We start from the raw sequence: 6842 nt of genomic DNA, 5'->3' as shown, positions 1-6842 counted from the left end.
ATAATTCGTGGTAAACTGAACAATCTGACTCTTTTCCACAGATCTCACTGTGGTTGATGTAGTTATATTTATACAGGCTCCCGCTCCCTGCGCCCCTCCCCCTCGGCGACGAGCACCCAGGCCCGCTCTGCGCAGGCGCGCGGACTTCTTTTCCAGTCTCCGAGGGAAGCGACCATAGAGAAGAGCGGCGAGAGGGAAGGGCACCTTCGTACTCACTTCCGCCATCCTCCTGCTAGGTGCAGACCCTTCAGAGAGTAAGAGGGTGAATCTTCTAGGGCTTCAGTGACTTCACCGGGTGCGCCTAAGAGGGGCCACCGAGATAGCGAGGCGAAGGGGTTGGGTCCCACCAGAACGTCCTCTCGGAAGAAATTCGGGACAAAGGAGAGAAGCCAACCATAGAGTATGCGCTGTCCAGGAGAGAGTCCCTGGTCCCCGCTGAAGGCTAGAGCAGCCGCCGGGTGCCGGAAACCAGCGAGACGATAAGGTTCTGCGGAGGACCCGCTGCAGCCTAGAGCGCCTGGCCCAGCGGCTGAGGGGGACGTGGACACCGCCCCCGACTAGCCGGGCGAGGAAAGGGGGGTGACCTTGGGGAGGACCCGTAAGGAGGTGAAGCCTGAATTTAAGACCTTGGCTTCGTTGAGGAAAGGGGCAGGCGGTGGAGGGGATTCCATCTCTGTGATGGGAAATCAGTATGGGGGAGTGCAGCAATAGTGCGGTCAATAACGAAGGCTTGTGGCACCTCAAGAGGTTCGTAGACACACGACTTGGAACTCAGGAAAGGTATCGGGGCCAGTTACAGGAACCAAGGACCATTAGGCTAGAGGGTATTGAAGTCCTGTGTCCCACATCCTCTAGCAGTCCAGCCTTCCTTTGACTCAACTCTGACTAGCCAAAACAGTAAGGAAACCCGTGACTCAAGTCATTGGAAAGTCCATAGTGGATGAGGATCTGCTGAATACAGCCCTGGGAACCGTGGCTCATGATCTCTAGCTCTGCTTTACCCGCGCATTTGGCTTCACTCAGGCAAGCTTTTCTCTGTCGGTGGCAAATGGCTTTCCAATATCTCCAAATTTAAATCCTAATAGCTTAGAAACTGGGTAAGAGAATGTCCCTTTACTGACACCGTCAGTAACATTTTTAGAACTGACCGATGGAGGCAAGTGACCCAATAGATGGAGGTGGACATGCTCTGGGCCACATAGGAATGTACCCTCGAGGCTGGGACTGAGGCTGCCAGATGGGGTTCTGGCCTAGCCAGTCTTGGTCCCCCAGCTAATATCCCCAAACTAATATCGGTTCACAAATGGCCTTGTTAAGGTCTTCATCACCAGCTCTTCCCATCCCTCTTTCCACTTCAGAGGATATCAGTGAAAGGGATCCTATTGCTATCATCCACCCTCCACACCCTTATACATCCTCTGTGCTGTTGGTCCGTCCATCTAGGAGAACACAGTTGAGGAATGTAAAAAGGCAATGGTCTGTCACTGAGTTAGTTTTGAGCGCGTGACTAAACTCTAATAAAACTTTTTCTTTGGCATGGTGGTGGGGGCATGGAAGGGGTATAACTCAGTGGCCAGTAAAATGTTCTGAGATGACTGAATACATATTCTATATCAGCATTACCCGGTGGAGCTACTAGGCACACGTAGCTATTAAGCACTTGAAATGCGGCTGGTGAAGCTGGGCATACTGGTGCACACCTGTAATCCCAGCACTCTGGGAGACAGGAGGCTTGTAAGTTTGAGCCCACCTTGCACAGCTTAGCAACTTACTGAGATCTGCCCCAAAATAACAACTATAAAGGGCTGGGGATTTAGCTCAGTGGTTCCGCCACTTGTCTCCCAAGCACAAGGACCCAAATTTGATCCCTGGTACCAAAAGAAATAAGAACTATAAAAAGAGCCGCAGATGTAGCTCAGTGTGAAGGTCTTGGGTTCATTCCCCAGTGCTGGAAAAAAAGTGGTTGGTATGACTAAGGAATTGTGTGTGTGCACACGTGTATATGTGTATGTGTATTGGGGGCAGGGTTGGACTATATCTCCATTCCCCCCACCTTTTTTACAAGGACTCCCTAAGTCCCTAAATTACCCAGGCTGGACTCAAACTTGGAATCTAGCCTTAGCCTTCCAGAATGCTAAGATACAAGCATACATCACCAGCCCTAGATGGGATTTTAATTAGTTAAAATTAAAACAATACAGCGGCTTCTGTATTAGTGAAGGAGGGATCCTTGTACGACCAGGTGCAGTTGTCCAGCAAAAATGGATTATACTCCGGGCTGTACAAAGCAGTTTGGTGATCAGATGAGAGTAGTAGTTAAGTTCATGGAGATGGATGGGTGAGACTCTCCAGGTAATATGTATATCCAGAGAGAAGGCCTGGTTCTGGGAATCAACATTTGACCAGCAAAGAAAGAGAAATAGCAAGTGATGAAATGATACCTTGGGTCATGTTTCCCAGAAATACCTTAAGATGAGGATTGGAGTTCATGTAAGTTATTAAGAAAACACTCTGTCCTGATGATGAATGTAACTGTACTGTATACCTAAAATGTACCAATAAAGAGAAAAAGGAAAAAAAATTGCTCAGGCTGGGGATTTAGCTCAGTGGTTTTGCCACCTGCCTCACAAGCTCAAGGCCCCGAGTTCAATCCCCAGTACCAAAAAAAGAAAAGAGAATGGTCAACCTGGGCTACCTCGTGAGTTCAAGGCCAGCCCATCCTGTTTTAAGGAAACACACAGAGGGAGATGAAAGGAGGGAGGAAGAGAATGCTACCTGGCATGATGGTGTGGCTCAGTGGCAGAAAGCTGGTCAGCATGCAGCAGCCCTGGGTTCAGTCCCCTGTGTAGAGTGGGGTCTGTCGGGAGAAACTAGTAAGAGCGAGAGGAGAGGAAGCCAAGCAAGCGTGTGCTATTAAGGAGAGAGTAGTCTCCCCAGCTTCCACAAAGGAGCCCCGGAAGTAAGTTAGGCCTCAGGTTTATCCAGAAACAAGGAAGCCGAGTCTTTGTACACTTAACATCCTCCAGGCACTGGGCAAGCTCAGGCCACCCCTGGGAGATGTCAGACCCCAGAACTTCTGTGAAGGCGAAGCCCTTCAGCAGCATGAGGGTGTTCCTCCAGACACATAGATTCACGCATGAAAATTTTAAGTTCTAATTGTTGGAAAGGAAGCTAGAAATCAAAGGGAATATAGGAGTACAAGGGGTGTGTGTGTCTTGGGAAATAGGCAGACAATATAAAAGGATCCATGGGAACTGGGGCTGTGCACTGGCCCTGTGTCCTCTGGAAGACTTTAATAAACCGCTGAGCGGTGCAGGTGAGAGTCCCTAGGGAAGCGGTGGTAGTGGGAGGTCAATGTGGGTGAGTGAGTGCAGGATAGAGAAGGAAAGCGATGTGGCTGGAGAGGTACTCTGCAGTTTGGCTGAGAAAGGAAGGAGATGAAGGCTGTAGTTTCAGAAGGGTGGGACCAAGGGTATGGCCCAGTGCTACAGCACTTGCCCAGCCTGCGCAAGGTCCCTCCCCAAGCACCCCCCCCACACACAAAAAAGTCCAAAGGTTTGCCAAGGGGGTACTTGATGTTTGAAGCCTAGGAGGAAAGAAACCAGCAGAAAAGGTGGTCACTGGGCCAGGGATTTATTTAGCTCAGTGGTTCCACCACCTGCCTCCCTAGTGCAAGGTTCTGAGTTCGATGCCCAGTACAAAAAAAAAAAAAAAAAAAAAAAAAAAAAAAAAAAAAAAAAAAAAGTGCTCATTGAAGGAAGAGTTTCCAGGGAAGGTGGGAAAGGACAGCATGCAGGGCCAGGTGAAGCCAAAGTGTATTGCTGTGAAGGAGAGAAACACCTCTCCCTGGGAATGGGGTGTAATGCTGAGGATTTTTTGAGCTATAAGTAATAGAAATCCCAACTAATTTAAACCTGAAAAAGAGGTTGGTATTTGGCTTAAAGAAGTGGAAGATCAGAAGTAGTATGGCTTCAGGCTTGGCTGCAGCTGAGGCTCAAACAATGTCATGACTTGGCCTCAGCCTCTTTGCTTTACTCTAGGCTGTCTACCTTCTCAGGCAAGTTGTCTCCTTCTTGTTAACAAAATGTCCCACAGCAGCTCCAGGCTTTACTGTGCCAGCTTCCCAACTGCTGTCAGGCAGTTTTTTTTGTCACAGTTTCCAGATACCAGAGGAAAACAACTTAAAGCAGCACAGGTTTATTTTGCCTCATGGTTTCGGAGGCTGCAGGCCATGTCTGGCCATGGCTGCCTCCAAGGCTGAGAGCCGCTCACCTCACAGTGGGCAGGAAGTAGAAGGAATGTCCCGAGTGACCTACTTCCTCCAGCTGGACCCATCTCCAGCAGCCCATTCAGGTGAGCTCATCACCTCACAATAAGGTTTTTTTAGGGGTTGTTAGGGCTTTTTTGGTTTTTTTTTTTTTTTTTTTTTTGGTACTGGGGATCAGAGTTGGGTCCTTGCATTTGCAAGGCAGGTACAGCACAACTGAGTTAAACCCCTGGCCCTCCAATAAGGTTTTGATGAGTGCCACTGAGGACAAAGCTCTGGGACCTGCTTCTCAGTGAGCTGCTGAGGTATTAGCCAGGCCAGTGCCCATTCTGCATTATGAACATCAGAGGTCACTTTCCTTCTTTCTTTTTTAGTACAGGGATAGAACTTAGGACCTTGCACTCACAAGGCAGGCATGGTGCCACTGAGCTAAATCCCCAGCCCTGTGCACTATGCTTTTCGACTTCATGTACTATTTCCCTCCAAATCTGCCATTCATTCATAATTCGTATCACCCATAATATTACTTAGTTTCTTTCTTTTCTTTTTCTTTTTTCTGGGGGGCGGGGTACCAGGGACTGAACTCAGGACCTTCTGCTTGCAAGGCAGGTGGCAGAACCACTGAGCTAAATCCCCAGCCCCTCACCCACAATATTAAATACCAAATAGTGTTCTTCAAATTCTCCTCCTCCTCCACCTCCTCTTTCTGGTGCTGGGTATTAAACCTAGGGCTGCTCTACTACCACGGAGCTACCTTCCCAGCCCTTTTTATTTTCAGACAAGTTCTGGCTATGTTGCCCAGGCTGGCCTCAAATTTGCAATCCTCTTGCCTCAGCCACCTGAGTGCTGGGATTACATGTGTGCACCACCACACCAAGCTCAGATTCATTTAGAAAACTTGGTGTTTACTGTGCCAGTTTCTTTTTTAAGCAAATAGATACTAAAATAAATCCAGCACCAACACAGAGACCATTAGTTCAAATACCACCAAGAAAAACATCTTGCTAGTGGTCAATAACATCCCCGGTCTGTGCACCAGAAGTGATCTCCTGGGTGGAGGTGGTACTGGCTGGTGTGCCAGGAAGAGCCCAGAGATTGGATTGTAAAAAATGAAAATAGGAGCTGTGCTTTTTTGAAGACCTGTTACAGGTGCTTCATCAGCTTGTAAGACACAAGTATGAAGTAGCCAGCAGTTTGGTTCTTGAAAGTCTCTGAATCAGGTGCAGGTGCTTGGGCAAGTGGGTCGGGACCCTGTCATGAGGCAGGTGGAAGGAAAAACTCCAGTCGCCATATTTTCTCCAGCAACAAATGAGATATGGCAATGAGGGGACAATAAAGCATAAAGCATACCAAATAGGTGATGTCAGTCAAGCAACAACACAACACAAGATATCAGTGTTTGGGCCAGGCCTTAGTGATGTATTGTATCCGTGTATGAAAAAGGGGTCCAAATTTTCATGGAAGGGAAAGTAGACAATGGTGAACACATGGATAAGAATAATGTGAGGTGACGACAGTCACGGCTGGTAACATTATCTTTTTGAGCAACCGGACAGGAAAGGAATGAATGGACAATTATTTGGCGATTGTTTTGTATAGTCTCATTCCCAAATCATGCATAGTCTTGGGTGGGGGATTTAGCTCAGTGGTTCTGCCACCTGCCTCACAAGCACAAGGTCCCAAGTTTGATCCCCGGTACCAAAGACAAAAAAAGAAATGCCAAATCATGTATAGTCTTTAGTTTTAAGGACACATATTAAAATACTATTTTATAAAAAAAAATTTCTCAGAAAAAAAAAAAGGGCTGGGGATTTAGCTCAGCGGTTCGGTGGCCTGCCTTGCAAGCGCAAGGACCCCAGTTCGATCCCCGGTACCAAAAAAAAGAAAAAAAAAAATTCTCAGGAGTGTCTTCACTAAGCAGTACAATGAGAAGGAGTCAGACCATCTACAGCATCTGAGCTGGAGATGTAGCTCAGTGGCAGAATGCTGACCTAGTATTTGTGAGGTCCTGGGTTCAATCCCCAGCACCCTCTGAAAAAAAATGCACAATAATACCATATTTGAAACAAGCAGACAGTTGAGTCTTCAGTTGAGTTTTAGAAACATAAATCAGCGTTGAAACAGCTGCCATTATCTCCTCAGGGTGAGGCTAAGAAGCTGTGTTGAGACAACAGACCAGAAAGATCAAGGTCAAAGTCATTCCCTACCTTCCCCTCCCTCATACAGTCCACATTTACTGGGCACTACAAGCCTCACCCTGTGTCAGTGCTGGAGTCAGAGCAGGAATTTATTTATTTATTTTGAGACAGGGTCTCATCTTGTAGCTCAGGATAGCCTTGAACCCTTGAACTATGTAGCCCAGGCTGACGTGGAACTCGGAGCGATTCTCCCAAGTGCCGGAATTACAGACAGGCGTATGTCACCATGCCCTAAAAAAGAGACTTGAGCTGCCCTTAAATTAAGGCTCCCAGCCTGGTCCCTCAATCTCGCTGTCATCTTCGCTGTCATCTGTAAAACTGTGTGTGTGTGTGTGTGTGTGTGTGTGTGTGTGTGTGTGTGTGTGTGTGTGTGTGTG

General features: G+C 47.7%; 1 pseudogene; it reads left to right on the top strand.

Annotated features, from left to right (window-relative positions):
- The first annotated feature begins 4241 nt into the window (after positions 1 to 4241).
- LOC104861933 lies at positions 4242 to 6014 on the top strand (annotated as a pseudogene).
- The last annotated feature ends 828 nt before the right edge of the window (positions 6015 to 6842 follow it).

This window comes from Fukomys damarensis, unplaced genomic scaffold, assembly GCF_012274545.1.
Source record: "Fukomys damarensis isolate Sample0158 unplaced genomic scaffold, DMR_v1.0_HiC HiC_scaffold_34, whole genome shotgun sequence".
Lineage (NCBI taxonomy): Eukaryota > Metazoa > Chordata > Mammalia > Rodentia > Bathyergidae > Fukomys > Fukomys damarensis.
The sequence above is the reverse complement of the archived record's forward strand: the minus strand, read 5'-3'. Positions and strand labels throughout refer to the sequence as shown.